Source organism: Dendropsophus ebraccatus, chromosome 4, assembly GCF_027789765.1.
Source record: "Dendropsophus ebraccatus isolate aDenEbr1 chromosome 4, aDenEbr1.pat, whole genome shotgun sequence".
Classification (NCBI taxonomy): Eukaryota; Metazoa; Chordata; class Amphibia; order Anura; family Hylidae; genus Dendropsophus; species Dendropsophus ebraccatus.
The window spans coordinates 159,704,560-159,722,146 of record NC_091457.1 but is presented as its reverse complement, the minus strand read 5'-3'; the positions used below and the strand labels follow the sequence as shown (position 1 = coordinate 159,722,146).

The 17,587-nt window shown below is 67.5% G+C and overlaps 1 protein-coding gene across 1 annotated transcript in view; it reads right to left on the bottom strand.

The window, feature by feature from the left end:
* LOC138789056 (flavin-containing monooxygenase 5-like) overlaps positions 1–14,559 on the bottom strand; it is a 115,568-nt gene extending 101,009 nt beyond the window's left edge. Inside the window, exon 1 of the mRNA XM_069967589.1 lies at positions 14,474–14,559. The gene's annotated coding sequence lies outside the window, so the exon portion shown is untranslated. The remainder of the gene's footprint in view (positions 1–14,473) is intronic.
* Between the last annotated feature and the right edge of the window lie 3,028 nt (positions 14,560–17,587).

Below are 17,587 nucleotides of genomic sequence, written 5' to 3'. Positions count from 1 at the left end.
CCCCCCCCCCCCCCCCCCCCCCCCCCCCCCCCCCCCCCCCCCCCCCCCCCCCCCCCCCCCCCCCCCCCCCCCCCCCCCCCCCCCCCCCCCCCCCCCCCCCCCCCCCCCCCCCCCCCCCCCCCCCCCCCCCCCCCCCCCCCCCCCCCCCCCCCCCCCCCCCCCCCCCCCCCCCCCCCCCCCCCCCCCCCCCCCCCCCCCCCCCCCCCCCCCCCCCCCCCCCCCCCCCCCCCCCCCCCCCCCCCCCCCCCCCCCCCCCCCCCCCCCCCCCCCCCCCCCCCCCCCCCCCCCCCCCCCCCCCCCCCCCCCCCCCCCCCCCCCCCCCCCCCCCCCCCCCCCCCCCCCCCCCCCCCCCCCCCCCCCCCCCCCCCCCCCCCCCCCCCCCCCCCCCCCCCCCCCCCCCCCCCCCCCCCCCCCCCCCCCCCCCCCCCCCCCCCCCCCCCCCCCCCCCCCCCCCCCCCCCCCCCCCCCCCCCCCCCCCCCCCCCCCCCCCCCCCCCCCCCCCCCCCCCCCCCCCCCCCCCCCCCCCCCCCCCCCCCCCCCCCCCCCCCCCCCCCCCCCCCCCCCCCCCCCCCCCCCCCCCCCCCCCCCCCCCCCCCCCCCCCCCCCCCCCCCCCCCCCCCCCCCCCCCCCCCCCCCCCCCCCCCCCCCCCCCCCCCCCCCCCCCCCCCCCCCCCCCCCCCCCCCCCCCCCCCCCCCCCCCCCCCCCCCCCCCCCCCCCCCCCCCCCCCCCCCCCCCCCCCCCCACCCCCCCCCCCCCCCCCCCCCCCCCCCCCCCCCCCCCCCCCCCCCCCCCCCCCCCCCCCCCCCCCCCCCCCCCCCCCCCCCCCCCCCCCCCCCCCCCCCCCCCCCCCCCCCCCCCCCCCCCCCCCCCCCCCCCCCCCCCCCCCCCCCCCCCCCCCCCCCCCCCCCCCCCCCCCCCCCCCCCCCCCCCCCCCCCCCCCCCCCCCCCCCCCCCCCCCCCCCCCCCCCCCCCCCCCCCCCCCCCCCCCCCCCCCCCCCCCCCCCCCCCCCCCCCCCCCCCCCCCCCCCCCCCCCCCCCCCCCCCCCCCCCCCCCCCCCCCCCCCCCCCCCCCCCCCCCCCCCCCCCCCCCCCCCCCCCCCCCCCCCCCCCCCCCCCCCCCCCCCCCCCCCCCCCCCCCCCCCCCCCCCCCCCCCCCCCCCCCCCCCCCCCCCCCCCCCCCCCCCCCCCCCCCCCCCCCCCCCCCCCCCCCCCCCCCCCCCCCCCCCCCCCCCCCCCCCCCCCCCCCCCCCCCCCCCCCCCCCCCCCCCCCCCCCCCCCCCCCCCCCCCCCCCCCCCCCCCCCCCCCCCCCCCCCCCCCCCCCCCCCCCCCCCCCCCCCCCCCCCCCCCCCCCCCCCCCCCCCCCCCCCCCCCCCCCCCCCCCCCCCCCCCCCCCCCCCCCCCCCCCCCCCCCCCCCCCCCCCCCCCCCCCCCCCCCCCCCCCCCCCCCCCCCCCCCCCCCCCCCCCCCCCCCCCCCCCCCCCCCCCCCCCCCCCCCCCCCCCCCCCCCCCCCCCCCCCCCCCCCCCCCCCCCCCCCCCCCCCCCCCCCCCCCCCCCCCCCCCCCCCCCCCCCCCCCCCCCCCCCCCCCCCCCCCCCCCCCCCCCCCCCCCCCCCCCCCCCCCCCCCCCCCCCCCCCCCCCCCCCCCCCCCCCCCCCCCCCCCCCCCCCCCCCCCCCCCCCCCCCCCCCCCCCCCCCCCCCCCCCCCCCCCCCCCCCCCCCCCCCCCCCCCCCCCCCCCCCCCCCCCCCCCCCCCCCCCCCCCCCCCCCCCCCCCCCCCCCCCCCCCCCCCCCCCCCCCCCCCCCCCCCCCCCCCCCCCCCCCCCCCCCCCCCCCCCCCCCCCCCCCCCCCCCCCCCCCCCCCCCCCCCCCCCCCCCCCCCCCCCCCCCCCCCCCCCCCCCCCCCCCCCCCCCCCCCCCCCCCCCCCCCCCCCCCCCCCCCCCCCCCCCCCCCCCCCCCCCCCCCCCCCCCCCCCCCCCCCCCCCCCCCCCCCCCCCCCCCCCCCCCCCCCCCCCCCCCCCCCCCCCCCCCCCCCCCCCCCCCCCCCCCCCCCCCCCCCCCCCCCCCCCCCCCCCCCCCCCCCCCCCCCCCCCCCCCCCCCCCCCCCCCCCCCCCCCCCCCCCCCCCCCCCCCCCCCCCCCCCCCCCCCCCCCCCCCCCCCCCCCCCCCCCCCCCCCCCCCCCCCCCCCCCCCCCCCCCCCCCCCCCCCCCCCCCCCCCCCCCCCCCCCCCCCCCCCCCCCCCCCCCCCCCCCCCCCCCCCCCCCCCCCCCCCCCCCCCCCCCCCCCCCCCCCCCCCCCCCCCCCCCCCCCCCCCCCCCCCCCCCCCCCCCCCCCCCCCCCCCCCCCCCCCCCCCCCCCCCCCCCCCCCCCCCCCCCCCCCCCCCCCCACCCCCCCCCCCCCCCCCCCCCCCCCCCCCCCCCCCCCCCCCCCCCCCCCCCCCCCCCCCCCCCCCCCCCCCCCCCCCCCCCCCCCCCCCCCCCCCCCCCCCCCCCCCCCCCCCCCCCCCCCCCCCCCCCCCCCCCCCCCCCCCCCCCCCCCCCCCCCCCCCCCCCCCCCCCCCCCCCCCCCCCCCCCCCCCCCCCCCCCCCCCCCCCCCCCCCCCCCCCCCCCCCCCCCCCCCCCCCCCCCCCCCCCCCCCCCCCCCCCCCCCCCCCCCCCCCCCCCCCCCCCCCCCCCCCCCCCCCCCCCCCCCCCCCCCCCCCCCCCCCCCCCCCCCCCCCCCCCCCCCCCCCCCCCCCCCCCCCCCCCCCCCCCCCCCCCCCCCCCCCCCCCCCCCCCCCCCCCCCCCCCCCCCCCCCCCCCCCCCCCCCCCCCCCCCCCCCCCCCCCCCCCCCCCCCCCCCCCCCCCCCCCCCCCCCCCCCCCCCCCCCCCCCCCCCCCCCCCCCCCCCCCCCCCCCCCCCCCCCCCCCCCCCCCCCCCCCCCCCCCCCCCCCCCCCCCCCCCCCCCCCCCCCCCCCCCCCCCCCCCCCCCCCCCCCCCCCCCCCCCCCCCCCCCCCCCCCCCCCCCCCCCCCCCCCCCCCCCCCCCCCCCCCCCCCCCCCCCCCCCCCCCCCCCCCCCCCCCCCCCCCCCCCCCCCCCCCCCCCCCCCCCCCCCCCCCCCCCCCCCCCCCCCCCCCCCCCCCCCCCCCCCCCCCCCCCCCCCCCCCCCCCCCCCCCCCCCCCCCCCCCCCCCCCCCCCCCCCCCCCCCCCCCCCCCCCCCCCCCCCCCCCCCCCCCCCCCCCCCCCCCCCCCCCCCCCCCCCCCCCCCCCCCCCCCCCCCCCCCCCCCCCCCCCCCCCCCCCCCCCCCCCCCCCCCCCCCCCCCCCCCCCCCCCCCCCCCCCCCCCCCCCCCCCCCCCCCCCCCCCCCCCCCCCCCCCCCCCCCCCCCCCCCCCCCCCCCCCCCCCCCCCCCCCCCCCCCCCCCCCCCCCCCCCCCCCCCCCCCCCCCCCCCCCCCCCCCCCCCCCCCCCCCCCCCCCCCCCCCCCCCCCCCCCCCCCCCCCCCCCCCCCCCCCCCCCCCCCCCCCCCCCCCCCCCCCCCCCCCCCCCCCCCCCCCCCCCCCCCCCCCCCCCCCCCCCCCCCCCCCCCCCCCCCCCCCCCCCCCCCCCCCCCCCCCCCCCCCCCCCCCCCCCCCCCCCCCCCCCCCCCCCCCCCCCCCCCCCCCCCCCCCCCCCCCCCCCCCCCCCCCCCCCCCCCCCCCCCCCCCCCCCCCCCCCCCCCCCCCCCCCCCCCCCCCCCCCCCCCCCCCCCCCCCCCCCCCCCCCCCCCCCCCCCCCCCCCCCCCCCCCCCCCCCCCCCCCCCCCCCCCCCCCCCCCCCCCCCCCCCCCCCCCCCCCCCCCCCCCCCCCCCCCCCCCCCCCCCCCCCCCCCCCCCCCCCCCCCCCCCCCCCCCCCCCCCCCCCCCCCCCCCCCCCCCCCCCCCCCCCCCCCCCCCCCCCCCCCCCCCCCCCCCCCCCCCCCCCCCCCCCCCCCCCCCCCCCCCCCCCCCCCCACCCCCCCCCCCCCCCCCCCCCCCCCCCCCCCCCCCCCCCCCCCCCCCCCCCCCCCCCCCCCCCCCCCCCCCCCCCCCCCCCCCCCCCCCCCCCCCCCCCCCCCCCCCCCCCCCCCCCCCCCCCCCCCCCCCCCCCCCCCCCCCCCCCCCCCCCCCCCCCCCCCCCCCCCCCCCCCCCCCCCCCCCCCCCCCCCCCCCCCCCCCCCCCCCCCCCCCCCCCCCCCCCCCCCCCCCCCCCCCCCCCCCCCCCCCCCCCCCCCCCCCCCCCCCCCCCCCCCCCCCCCCCCCCCCCCCCCCCCCCCCCCCCCCCCCCCCCCCCCCCCCCCCCCCCCCCCCCCCCCCCCCCCCCCCCCCCCCCCCCCCCCCCCCCCCCCCCCCCCCCCCCCCCCCCCCCCCCCCCCCCCCCCCCCCCCCCCCCCCCCCCCCCCCCCCCCCCCCCCCCCCCCCCCCCCCCCCCCCCCCCCCCCCCCCCCCCCCCCCCCCCCCCCCCCCCCCCCCCCCCCCCCCCCCCCCCCCCCCCCCCCCCCCCCCCCCCCCCCCCCCCCCCCCCCCCCCCCCCCCCCCCCCCCCCCCCCCCCCCCCCCCCCCCCCCCCCCCCCCCCCCCCCCCCCCCCCCCCCCCCCCCCCCCCCCCACCCCCCCCCCCCCCCCCCCCCCCCCCCCCCCCCCCACCCCCCCCCCCCCCCCCCCCCCCCCCCCCCCCCACCCCCCCCCCCCCCCCCCCCCCCCCCCCCCCCCCCCCCCCCCCCCCCCCCCCCCCCCCCCCCCCCCCCCCCCCCCCCCCCCCCCCCCCCCCCCCCCCCCCCCCCCCCCCCCCCCCGCCCCCCCCCCCCCCCCCCCCCCCCCCCCCCCCCCCCCCCCCCCCCCCCCCCCCCCCCCCCCCCCCCCCCCCCCCCCCCCCCCCCCCCCCCCCCCCCCCCCCCCCCCCCCCCCCCCCCCCCCCCCCCCCCCCCCCCCCCCCCCCCCCCCCCCCCCCCCCCCCCCCCCCCCCCCCCCCCCCCCCCCCCCCCCCCCCCCCCCCCCCCCCCCCCCCCCCCCCCCCCCCCCCCCCCCCCCCCCCCCCCCCCCCCCCCCCCCCCCCCCCCCCCCCCCCCCCCCCCCCCCCCCCCCCCCCCCCCCCCCCCCCCCCCCCCCCCCCCCCCCCCCCCCCCCCCCCCCCCCCCCCCCCCCCCCCCCCCCCCCCCCCCCCCCCCCCCCCCCCCCCCCCCCCCCCCCCCCCCCCCCCCCCCCCCCCCCCCCCCCCCCCCCCCCCCCCCCCCCCCCCCCCCCCCCCCCCCCCCCCCCCCCCCCCCCCCCCCCCCCCCCCCCCCCCCCCCCCCCCCCCCCCCCCCCCCCCCCCCCCCCCCCCCCCCCCCCCCCCCCCCCCCCCCCCCCCCCCCCCCCCCCCCCCCCCCCCCCCCCCCCCCCCCCCCCCCCCCCCCCCCCCCCCCCCCCCCCCCCCCCCCCCCCCCCCCCCCCCCCCCCCCCCCCCCCCCCCCCCCCCCCCCCCCCCCCCCCCCCCCCCCCCCCCCCCCCCCCCCCCCCCCCCCCCCCCCCCCCCCCCCCCCCCCCCCCCCCCCCCCCCCCCCCCCCCCCCCCCCCCCCCCCCCCCCCCCCCCCCCCCCCCCCCCCCCCCCCCCCCCCCCCCCCCCCCCCCCCCCCCCCCCCCCCCCCCCCCCCCCCCCCCCCCCCCCCCCCCCCCCCCCCCCCCCCCCCCCCCCCCCCCCCCCCCCCCCCCCCCCCCCCCCCCCCCCCCCCCCCCCCCCCCCCCCCCCCCCCCCCCCCCCCCCCCCCCCCCCCCCCCCCCCCCCCCCCCCCCCCCCCCCCCCCCCCCCCCCCCCCCCCCCCCCCCCCCCCCCCCCCCCCCCCCCCCCCCCCCCCCCCCCCCCCCCCCCCCCCCCCCCCCCCCCCCCCCCCCCCCCCCCCCCCCCCCCCCCCCCCCCCCCCCCCCCCCCCCCCCCCCCCCCCCCCCCCCCCCCCCCCCCCCCCCCCCCCCCCCCCCCCCCCCCCCCCCCCCCCCCCCCCCCCCCCCCCCCCCCCCCCCCCCCCCCCCCCCCCCCCCCCCCCCCCCCCCCCCCCCCCCCCCCCCCCCCCCCCCCCCCCCCCCCCCCCCCCCCCCCCCCCCCCCCCCCCCCCCCCCCCCCCCCCCCCCCCCCCCCCCCCCCCCCCCCCCCCCCCCCCCCCCCCCCCCCCCCCCCCCCCCCCCCCCCCCCCCCCCCCCCCCCCCCCCCCCCCCCCCCCCCCCCCCCCCCCCCCCCCCCCCCCCCCCCCCCCCCCCCCCCCCCCCCCCCCCCCCCCCCCCCCCCCCCCCCCCCCCCCCCCCCCCCCCCCCCCCCCCCCCCCCCCCCCCCCCCCCCCCCCCCCCCCCCCCCCCCCCCCCCCCCTCCCCACCCCCCCCCCCCCCCCCCCCCCCCCCCCCCCCCCCCCCCCCCCCCCCCCCCCCCCCCCCCCCCCCCCCCCCCCCCCCCCCCCCCCCCCCCCCCCCCCCCCCCCCCACCCCCCCCCCCCCCCCCCCCCCCCCCCCCCCCCCCCCCCCCCCCCCCCCCCCCCCCCCCCCCCCCCCCCCCCCCCCCCCCCCCCCCCCCCCCCCCCCCCCCCCCCCCCCCCCCCCCCCCCCCCCCCCCCCCCCCCCCCCCCCCCCCCCCCCCCCCCCCCCCCCCCCCCCCCCCCCCCCCCCCCCCCCCCCCCCCCCCCCCCCCCCCCCCCCCCCCCCCCCCCCCCCCCCCCCCCCCCCCCCCCCCCCCCCCCCCCCCCCCCCCCCCCCCCCCCCCCCCCCCCCCCCCCCCCCCCCCCCCCCCTGCCCCCCCCCCCCCCCCCCCCCCCCCCCTCCCCCCCCCCCCCCCCCCCCCCCCCCCCCCCCCCCCCCCCCCCTCCCCCTGCCCCCAGCTGCTCCCTCTGCCTCCCCAGATTCTCCCCCTGCCACCCCTAGCTGCTCCCCCTCCCCGTCACCCCAGCTGCTCTCCTTCCCCCTGTCACCCCAGCTTCTCCCCTTCACCCCAGTGGCTTCCCCTGGCACACCCAGCTGCCTCCCTTCCCCAGTCACCCCCAGCTGCCTGCTTGTTGTGGTCGGAGAAGTCTTCTTGATTGCTGCGCCAGATGGAGAAGAAAGCAAGAAGCGACGGCAATCGGAGAAGACGTCACCGGTGAGTCATTAGTAACTGCACTGTAATCACTTCTATAGTGTGCAGAGCCTGTGTACCATTGGGGTCTAAATGGGTCAGTGTATTGTTTGCAGTAGTGTACTGACACAGCCCCGCGGTCACTACAGTACACTAGCGCAAACTTTTAAACTAGGACCCAACTACAACAGCCGCAGGCACTACAACTCCCAGCATATGCTGAGGGCTGCAGACTGTCAGTAAATGCTGGGAGTTGTAGTGCCTGCAGCTGTTGTAGTTGGGTCCTAGGTGCATTATACACTGGATGCTTTGTAGCATATAAGAATACATAGATCTGTGGGGGCTCAGTGCAGGGAAGTGACCCCAGAACATCACTAATAGGGGATAGTGGTAGATGTTTTGTTCTATTCCCTATTAGTGATGTTCTGGGGTCACTTCCCTGCACTGAGCCCCCACAGATCTTTGTATTCTTATATGCCACAAAGCATTCAGTGTATAGGACCCAACTACAACAGCTGCAGGCACTACAACTCCCAGCATGTACTGACAGTCTGCAGCCCTCAGAGTATGCTGGGAGTTGTAGTACAGTGTAGACAGATGTATTGCTGGACCTTCAGGGCTGATGGTTGTCACCCACAGATTGCAGCCACCAGGAGCCTCTGCACACAGGGATTTATTACAGGGTTGTCCTCTCAGAGACTACAACTCCCAGCATACCCTAAGAGCTGTATAAATGTAGGGATTTGTCACAAATACAGATGAATTCAGGAAAGGACGGGTCAGCATGTCGTGTCTCACTGGTTCTATATTGGTGAGCCCCAGGTCCCCCAGTCCGACACTGGACAGAAGCGGCCCCCAAACTAAGACGTCCCCGGCCTCCTTCCTTCCTCCATCACATTTGTTTGATGAGAACAGCGGGCATCAAGCAGAGCGACACCCAAGTGCCAGGGTATATACCGTGCATGTACAGTAACGTGGGGGGGGGGGGGGGGGGGGGGGGGGCGCCTCAGCGTGCAAAGTGCCTAGGGCAGCATAAACTCTAAATACAGGCCTGGCTGCCGCCACTTCATACCAGCAGCCTATGGGAGGCCGGGCCGTGACCTCTCCGGCAGGCGTGATCATGTGACGTCATCACGCCTGCCGGAAGTCCCGTCCCTGCGGCTCGCAAGATGGAGCCCGAAGAGGAGGAAGAGCTGCTGCCTGCACAGCGCGGATTAGGTGAGTAGGATGTTTGTTTTTTTAGGGGCACCTCTGGGGGCATTATTAGTTCAAGGGGGGCACCTCTGGGGGCATTATTAGTGTATGGGGGCACCTCTGGGGGCATTATTAACTCATGGGGGCATTATTAGTTCATGGGGGGCACCTCTGGGGGCATTATTAGTTCAAGGGGGGCACCTCTGGGGGCATTATTAGTGTATGGGGGCACCTCTGGGGGCATTATTAGTTCATGGGGGGCACCTCTGGGGGCATTATTAGTATATGGGGGCACCTCTGGGGGCATTATTAGTATATGGGGGCACCTCTGGGGGCATTATTAGCATATGGGGGCATTATTAGTTCATGGGGGGCACCTCTGGGGGCATTATTAGTATATGGGGGCACCTCTGGGGGCATTATTAGTATATGGGGGCACCTCTGGGGGCATTATTAGTATATGGGGGCACCTCTGGGGGCATTATTAGTATATGGGGGCACCTCTGGGGGCATTATTAGCTCATGGGTGCACCTCTGGAGGCATTATTATCTCATGGGGGCACCACTGGGGGCATTATTAGTGAATGGGGGCACCTCTGGGGGCATTATTAGTATATGGGGGCACCTCTGGGGGCATTATTAGTATATGGGGGCACCTCTGGGGGCATTATTAGTATATGGGGGCACCTCTGGGGGCATTATTAGTGTATGGGGGCACCTCTGGGGGCATTATTAGTGTATGGGGGCACCTCTGGGGGCATTATTAGTGTATGGGGGCACCTCTGGGGGCATTATTAGTTCATGGGGGCAGCTCCGGGGGCATTATTAGTATATGGGGGCACCTCCGGGGGCATTATTAGTATATGGGGGGGGGGCACCTCTGGGGGCATTATTAGTTCATGGGGGGGCACCTCTGGGGGCATTATTAGTATATGGGGGCACCTCTGGGGGCATTATTAGTATATGGGGGCACCTCTGGGGGCATTATTAGTTCATGGGGGGCACCTCTGGGGCATTATTACTATATGGGGGCACCTCTGGGGGCATTATTAGTATATGGGGGCACCTCTGGGGGCATTATTAGTATATGGGGGCACCTCTGGGGGCATTATTAGCTCATGGGGGCACCTCTGGGGGCATTATTATCTCATGGGGGCACCTCTGGGGGCATTATTAGTGTATGGGGGCACCCCTGGGGGCATTATTAGTATATGGGGGCACCTCTGGGGGCATTATTCGTGTATGGGGGCACCTCTGGGGGCATTATTAGTATATGGGGGCACCTCTGGGGGCATTATTAGTGTATGGGGGCACCTCTGGGGGCATTATTAGTGTATGGGGGCACCTCTGGGGGCATTATTAGTGTATGGGGGCACCTCTAGGGGCATTATTAGTTCATGGGGGCACCTCCGGGGGCATTATTAGTATATGGGGGGGGCACCTCTGGGGGCATTATTAGTTCATGGGGGCACCTCCGGGGGCATTATTAGTTCTAGGGGGGCACCTCCGGGGGCATTATTAGTATATGGGGGCACCTCTGGGGGCATTATTAGTATATGGGGGCACCTCTGGGGGCATTATTAGTTCATGGGGGGCACCTCTGGGGGCATTATTAGTTCATGGGGGGCACCTCTGGGGGCATTATTAGTATATGGGGGCACCTCTGGGGGCATTATTAGCTCATGGGGGCACCTATGGGGGCATTATTAGTGTATGGGGGCACCTCTGGGGGCATTATTAGTATATGGGGGCACCTCTGGGGGCATTATTAGTGTATGGGGGCACCTCTGGGGGCATTATTAGTTCATGGGGGGGCACCTCTGGGGGCATTATTAGTATATGGGGGCACCTCTGGGGGCATTATTAGTATATGGGGGCACCTCTGGGGGCATTATTAGTTCATGGGGGGCACCTCTGGGGCATTATTACTATATGGGGGCACCTCTGGGGGCATTATTAGTGTATGGGGGCACCTCTGGGGGCATTATTAGTATATGGGGGCACCTCTGGGGGCATTATTAGCTCATGGGGGCACCTCTGGGGGCATTATTATCTCATGGGGGCACCTCTGGGGGCATTATTAGTGTATGGGGGCAACCCTGGGGGCATTATTAGTATATGGGGGCACCTCTGGGGGCATTATTAGTGTATGGGGGCACCTCTGGGGGCATTATTAGTATATGGGGGCACCTCTGGGGGCATTATTAGTGTATGGGGGCACCTCTGGGGGCATTATTAGTGTATGGGGGCACCTCTGGGGGCATTATTAGTGTATGGGGGCACCTCTAGGGGCATTATTAGTTCATGGGGGCACCTCCGGGGGCATTATTAGTATATGGGGGGGGCACCTCTGGGGGCATTATTAGTTCATGGGGGCACCTCCGGGGGCATTATTAGTTCTTGGGGGGCACCTCCGGGGGCATTATTAGTATATGGGGGCACCTCTGGGGGCATTATTAGTATATGGGGGCACCTCTGGGGGCATTATTAGTTCATGGGGGGCACCTCTGGGGGCATTATTAGTTCATGGGGGGCACCTCTGGGGGCATTATTAGTATATGGGGGCACCTCTGGGGGCATTATTAGCTCATGGGGGCACCTATGGGGGCATTATTAGTGTATGGGGGCACCTCTGGGGGCATTATTAGTATATGGGGGCACCTCTGGGGGCATTATTAGTGTATGGGGGCACCTCTGGGGGCATTATTATTGGTGAACATATACAAATCAAACAGCCCCCCAGACCCTCGAAATTCAATAACCCCAAAGGGGGCATTGCCTAGTACTCAACAGCATTCTGAATACAGGGGAACCCCTACCCCACTCTTGTATGTTGTAGTCTCCATCATAATGAGCCCCGCTGGGCTTGTAGACACGCTATAAATTGTACGTTGCAGGGGTGAGTATAATGCACTGCATACAGAGCACAAGAGCCAGCTATACAAGTAAGTGTCTGTATGGTGACATTTACATTGCACCTTGTTCACATTTAGTTTCTACAATTTTATAACTGTATAACAGAGGTTACATTTTAAGCCACTGGGAAAATGGGGTATATGAGCCAGTTCTCTAGAATTGATCGGAATCAAATTATACCTCCCAGCAAGGCGTGGGGCGAACACACTATTTTTTTTTTATTAATGTGGGGGGCCCAGACACTTTGGTTGTATGGGGCCCCAAATTCCTGATGGCGGCCCTGGCTGCAATCATCCTGATTGGTTTATGTGCATATACAAGCAGTGTGCCTATTCATCACAACCTGACACGGTGAGCAGCCTCTACTAGCCAGTCCCTCACCTGCCCATGTGTAGTATTCGGTAACACCCTATGGTTATTTTACTGTCATCATACATATAAGCTCCTGCCCCCAGAGGGGTTAAAGTCCATGAAATAAATAAACCAATCAGTGCTGTATGTTTTTAGTATATAGAGCTGACGTGGTATGTCATCAATGCATCTGTATATCCAGCAGCAGAAGCCGCTGTTATGGACACTCTGCCCGATATCAATCACAGACCAGGTGGTGTTTGCAGTTTTATAACCACAAGGACGACATGTTTCTATATGAAACACCTTTCTTCATCAGGGTGTGATAAAGTGATGCATAACCTTGTAATCGATTGACTTTCACCCTGTAGCGTACTTAGTGGGGTTTTTTTTCTCTCTTTCTTGGTTAATTATAGATATGGCGGCACATGGGTTTCTTATGTGATTGTTTCATTTATCTAAGATTATATAAAACTGGCTGTGACCTGTGCTTGTGGATTGTAAATTGCATGTTAGGGCCCTATTCCACCGGACGATTATCGTTCAGATTATCTTTAAATCGCTCGAATCTAAACAATAATCGTTCGGTTGAAATGCAATTAACGATTAACGACCGAACGAGAAATCGTTGATCGCTTTATAAGACCTGGACCTATTTTTATCGTTGCTCGTTCGCAAATCGTTCGCATTGAATAAGACGTCATTTGGTCGTTCGCAAAAGATACGAACGCAATAGCGAATAAATAGCGAAGAAAAAAGGATCGCAATTACGATCATAAGTAACGATTATCGTTCCATGGAAATGACTGAACGTTTTCAGGTCTTTCGCAATAGCAGTCGTTTGAGATTGTAAACGTTAACGATTATGCAACGATAATCGTCCGGTGGAATAGGGCCCTAATGGTGGTTTTACACGGAACGATGTATCGTTCGAATTTGCCCGATAACGGTCGAATTTGAACGATAATCGTACGTGTAAACGCAGCGAACGATCAAGCGACGAGTGAGAAATCGTTCATTTTGATCTTTCAACAAGGGGGTACTCTTTTTCTTTCAAATCATTTTGTTTCAGAAAGTTATATAGATTTGTAAATTACTTCTATTTTAAAAATCTCCAGTTTTCCAGTACTTATCAGCTGCTGTATGTCCTGCAGGAAGTGTTGTATTCTCTCCAGTCTGACACAGTGCTCTCTGCTGCCATCTCTGTCCTGAGCAGCAGGAAATCCCCATAGAAAACCTCTCCTGCTCTGGACAGTTCCTGACATGGACAGAGGTGGCAGCAGAGAGCACTGTGTCAGACTGGAAGGAATACACCACTTCCTCCAGGACATACAGCAGCTGATAAGTACTGGAAGACTGGAGATTTTTTTTTTTTTTTTTTAATAGAAATAAGTCTGTCCATGTCAGGAATTGTTCAGAGCGGTAAAACATACCCATGGAAAACCTCTCCTGCTCTGGACAGTTCCTGACATGGACAGAGGTGGCAGCAGAGAGTACTGTGTCAGACTGGAGAGAATACACCACTTCCTGCAGGACATACACCAGCTGATAAGTACTGGAAGTAATTTAAAAAATCTGTATAACTTTCTGATACTGATTGATTTAAAAAAGAAAAATTTTCTCCGGAGTGCCTCTTTAATCTGGTGATTAAACTAAGACTCCAACTGATCCCATCTTTTGCTATCTCTGTGTGATCAATACCCCCTTGGGGTTGGCTTCATGCCAGTATTTTGCGCTAAACTCTTGGTGCATCTTCGGTTCAGACCAATCCCTTTCCAACTAGTCACGTCCCTGTCCTCCCAGCCCACCCCCCTCCGTCGAGCAAAGTGCAAATATCATCTTAAACAAGTAAACGTTTCTAAAAAGCTTGGATGAAAATCCTGGTGCCTAAATCCATCCCATAGTTTTTGCAGCTTCGATGCCGAATGGTCAGTACACTGAGAGCTACTGAAGTTATTTACACACCCTATGGCTATGTTCACACAACATATGGACAGCAGACATTGTTTGACACTCAAAAAAAAAAAAAAACGGCATTGAAAATTGCACTGAAATCAATGCAGAACGGTCGGAAATAACCTACATGTCCATTATTTCAACGGCCGTTGTTCAATACACTGACAACGGGCGTTGTTTGCATCAACTTCAATGCAACACGTTTCACCATGAAAAGAACGGCCGTTCTTGTGATAAAATGTACGTTGTGTGAAGCAACAAACAAAATGAATATAAAAAGAAGTAATAAAGTAAAGAGACATCTACAAACAATAAATCAGATAGTAAATCTTGCCCAGAAGAGCTGACAATCTAAAGGCAGTAAATATTATTGTACTGTGCTAATAATAAACAGAAGTGAACCCTTAGGCTAAGTTTACACGGAGCGATAATTCGCCCGATCGTACGATTACCGATTTCGAAGTAACAATTTTTTTTTTATAACGATCAGCGTTTAGATGGAATGATATATCGAAAATTCGTTTTGCGATCGCTTAAGCCTATCTCACACATAGGTAAAATCAGTGAATGACTGTTTACACGGAACGATCGGCGAATTTTTTGCGAACGACGAACGACAATTTAAGAACATGTTAAAAGATCAAAATGAACGATTTATCGATCGTTCGCCGCGTTTACACGTACAATTATCGTTTGATTATCATTTGAATTCAATCGTTATCGCGAAAATTCGCCCGATAATCGTTCCGTGTAAACGTAGCATTAGGGTCCATTTACACAGAAAGATTATCTGACAGATTATCTGCCAAAGATTTGAAGCCAAAGCCCGGAATGGATTTGAAAAGAGGAAAAATCTCAGGCTTTCCTTTATGACCTGATCTCTGTCTATAGTCTGTTCCTGGCTTTGGCTTCAAATCTTTGGCAGATAATCTTTCTGGGTAAATGAACCCATCGGTGATATAGTAAGAGGCTCAGATCACTTACCCACTGGTCCCGGTAGCGACTTCTTTCTCAGTAAGGTTTCTGTAACTAGCTGCCGGTTTTAGTACTCGTCCCCCCTCCCCCTCTCGGGTGCAGAACACGGACATAGTAGCTGGAGGGCGGCCTTGTTCTGAGTTAATGTTCAGCCTACTATACTACCTTTTTTTTTTTTTTTTTAAATGTATGTAAGTTTTATTACTTCTTGAAGATACTAATTTGTTTTGCAATAAGCTGATCGGTACGTGTTAGAGCTGGTTCATAATGCCATGCAGGGAATGGTTTCCATGCTCACTCACCTTGCATCAATCAAACATCTGTCATTACGAATCTTCACCCGATCGTTGTTTAGTCGGGCAACTGTGCATGTGCCAATACCACTGAGTACCATGCACGAGCCAATAGGGGGCGGGAACACAGCTCGCCCAGCATCGTCGTATCCATAGGTGGCAGGAGTGACAGCTACACTGTAAAGGGAACCTGCCACCCAGGGCACCCAGGCACACAGTCCTCTACCCTGTAATAAAGTCTTACATACTTCACCATACTAGTCTCAGTGACGCTCCGGATGGCGGTCCGGTTACGGAGAAATCGCTGATTCTTTTTTCGTGCTTATTATGCAAATGGTGACACCTAAGTCTGGCCTTCTCTCCACCTCCTTCATCTTGATTGACATTATTCTTTATCCTCTTCTCACCAGCGCATGCGCGGTTTACTGTTGAAGTTTATGTGTGTACTGCGCATGTGCAGAAGATGGAAGCAGAAGGATCGGATGGGACCTGAAGTCTGTCAATCAAGATCCAGGAGGCGTGGATGGGCGGCATCGCTGCAGGGCCCGTATCAATACAGGGGACTCATCTCTATTTCTCTATGGATGTCGGACTCATCTCTGCTCATTGAGTGAAAAAGAAGAAGAGCAGATTTCTCCTCCACCAGACTGCCAGCAAGAGCATCAGTTTATTTGCCTTTTGGCCCCGTTCCCTAGCGTGACAAGTTCTCTATATATACAAGGAATAGAGAATGAAGCTAGCAGTGGTATTCCCATCCAAGCATATTATCCCCTAGCCGCAGCATAGAGGATAACATGCTGATCAGTGGCTTAAGGCAGACCACGCAACTGCTATGGGGCCAATGCATTAGTGGGGCATGCCCAGCCGGGCCCCTTAGTCTTAGACTTATGCTACATTTACACAAAGCAATAATTCGCCCGAGCGTACGATTAACGATTTCGAAGTGACGATTTTTTTTTTTTAGAATGATCAGCGTTTATACGCAATGATATATTGTACGGAAAATTCGTTTTGCGATCGCTAAAGCCTATCTCGCACATAGGTTAAATCGGCGAATGACTGTTTACACGGAACGATCTGCAAATTTTTTGCGGACGACCAACGACGATTTAAGAACAAGTTCAAAAAAGATCAAAATGAACGATTTCTTGCTCGTCGCTTGATCGTTCGCTGCTTTTACACGTATGATTATCATTCGAAATTGATCATTATCGTGCAAATTCGCACGATAATCGTTCCGTGTAAACGCAGCATTAGTCTCTGGTGTAATGTGAAGGACACTGTAGTCTCAGGTGCGGGACCGCACAGTCACAGGGTGCAGCATATGTTCCTGTGCTCCATGAGAAGCGACTATTTCAGTGTTGGAGCGACGGATTGAGACAAGAGTTATATCACCTGGTTCTGGGTAATAAGGCCTTTTCTACACTGCTCTTACTTTACTCAGCCACATGTCCTCTTTAAGTCCATGGAGGCAAGTGGTCCCCCCCGTAACCTTTGTTTTAAAATTACTATTTATAAATAATAATTTACCTTGAATTTAGCTTGAATGAGAATATGGAGTGTATGTAGGCCGGCACTGAAGGTACAAGTATTGTTGGGTATTCTGTGGATGGTAAACTGTAGTACTGTACTTTGGTCACTAGATGTCCCCCTGTATTTTCTTCTATTGTAAAGCACAGTACTATGGTTAATGATGTAGGTGCCTCGGCAGATGTTTTTCTCCTGTCTGCCATCAGCTGAGAGTTGGTTTGCTGTCCAATACCTGCAGAGATCATCTCACAGCATATCAGAGGCCAGTCTCACTGTCTCCTCATTCCCTCTCCATCAATAGTTAACCTCCAGAGAGTCTATAAGTAGAGGGGGAGTTGACCATGTGCTCAGTCCTTTAGTTCTGTAGTCCCAGTATAGTTAGTGTAAGCTGCTGAGAGACTTTCCTGGGCCTGGTCCTGGGCCTGGCCACTATAGTATCCACTAAAGTATCCAGTTATTTTTTCCAGTGTTCCTGTATGCTAGCCATGTCGGGATAGTACATCTCAGGTGCAACTATCCTAAACTCTATCCATGCTGAGGGGCTATCCTGTCTTCTTCTTCCAAGCCCTGCAACTTCCACAAGAGCTTCAGTCTTTAGTCAGCAGACTGAGAAAGTGGAACTGAAGCCGATTTAGCCTGCTGAAGCTTGATGGACCTAACGGAGAATCCCAGCAGCTGGCTCACCCTTGTGGGGCCGATACTACTGGACGTGTCACTCTGTGACCACAACAAGCATTAGGCAGATATTCATAGCTGTGAGTACAGGTATTTTCTTCAAGTATATAATTAATGACTCCAAGGTGGTTAGAGGCCCTTTTCAGCAGAACACAGTACTACTTGGATAGGTCCTCCTTAAAGTAGTCCGTCTAGTCTCAAGTCTATTAACCCTTTGATGACCAGGCCCAAAATGACCCAGTGGACCGCGCAAATTTTGATCTTAGTGTTTTCGTTTTTTCCTCCTCCCCTTCTAAGAGCTCTAGCACTTTCAGTTTTCTATCTACAGGGCCATGTAAGGGCTTGTTTTTTACAGGAATAGTTGTACTGTGTAATGGTGTCATTCATTTTACCATAACATGTATGATGGAATCCCAAATATATAATTTATGTAGATATAAATTGGTGAAATCGTAAAAAAGAATGCAATATGGTAACGTTTGGGGGGTTCCTGTGTCTACGTAATGCTTTATATGGTAACAGCGACATGATACTATTATTCTATAGGTCAGTCTGAACACAACCATATGCAGGTTACACAGATTCTCTAATGTTATATATATATTTTTTTTAAATGAAATCCTTT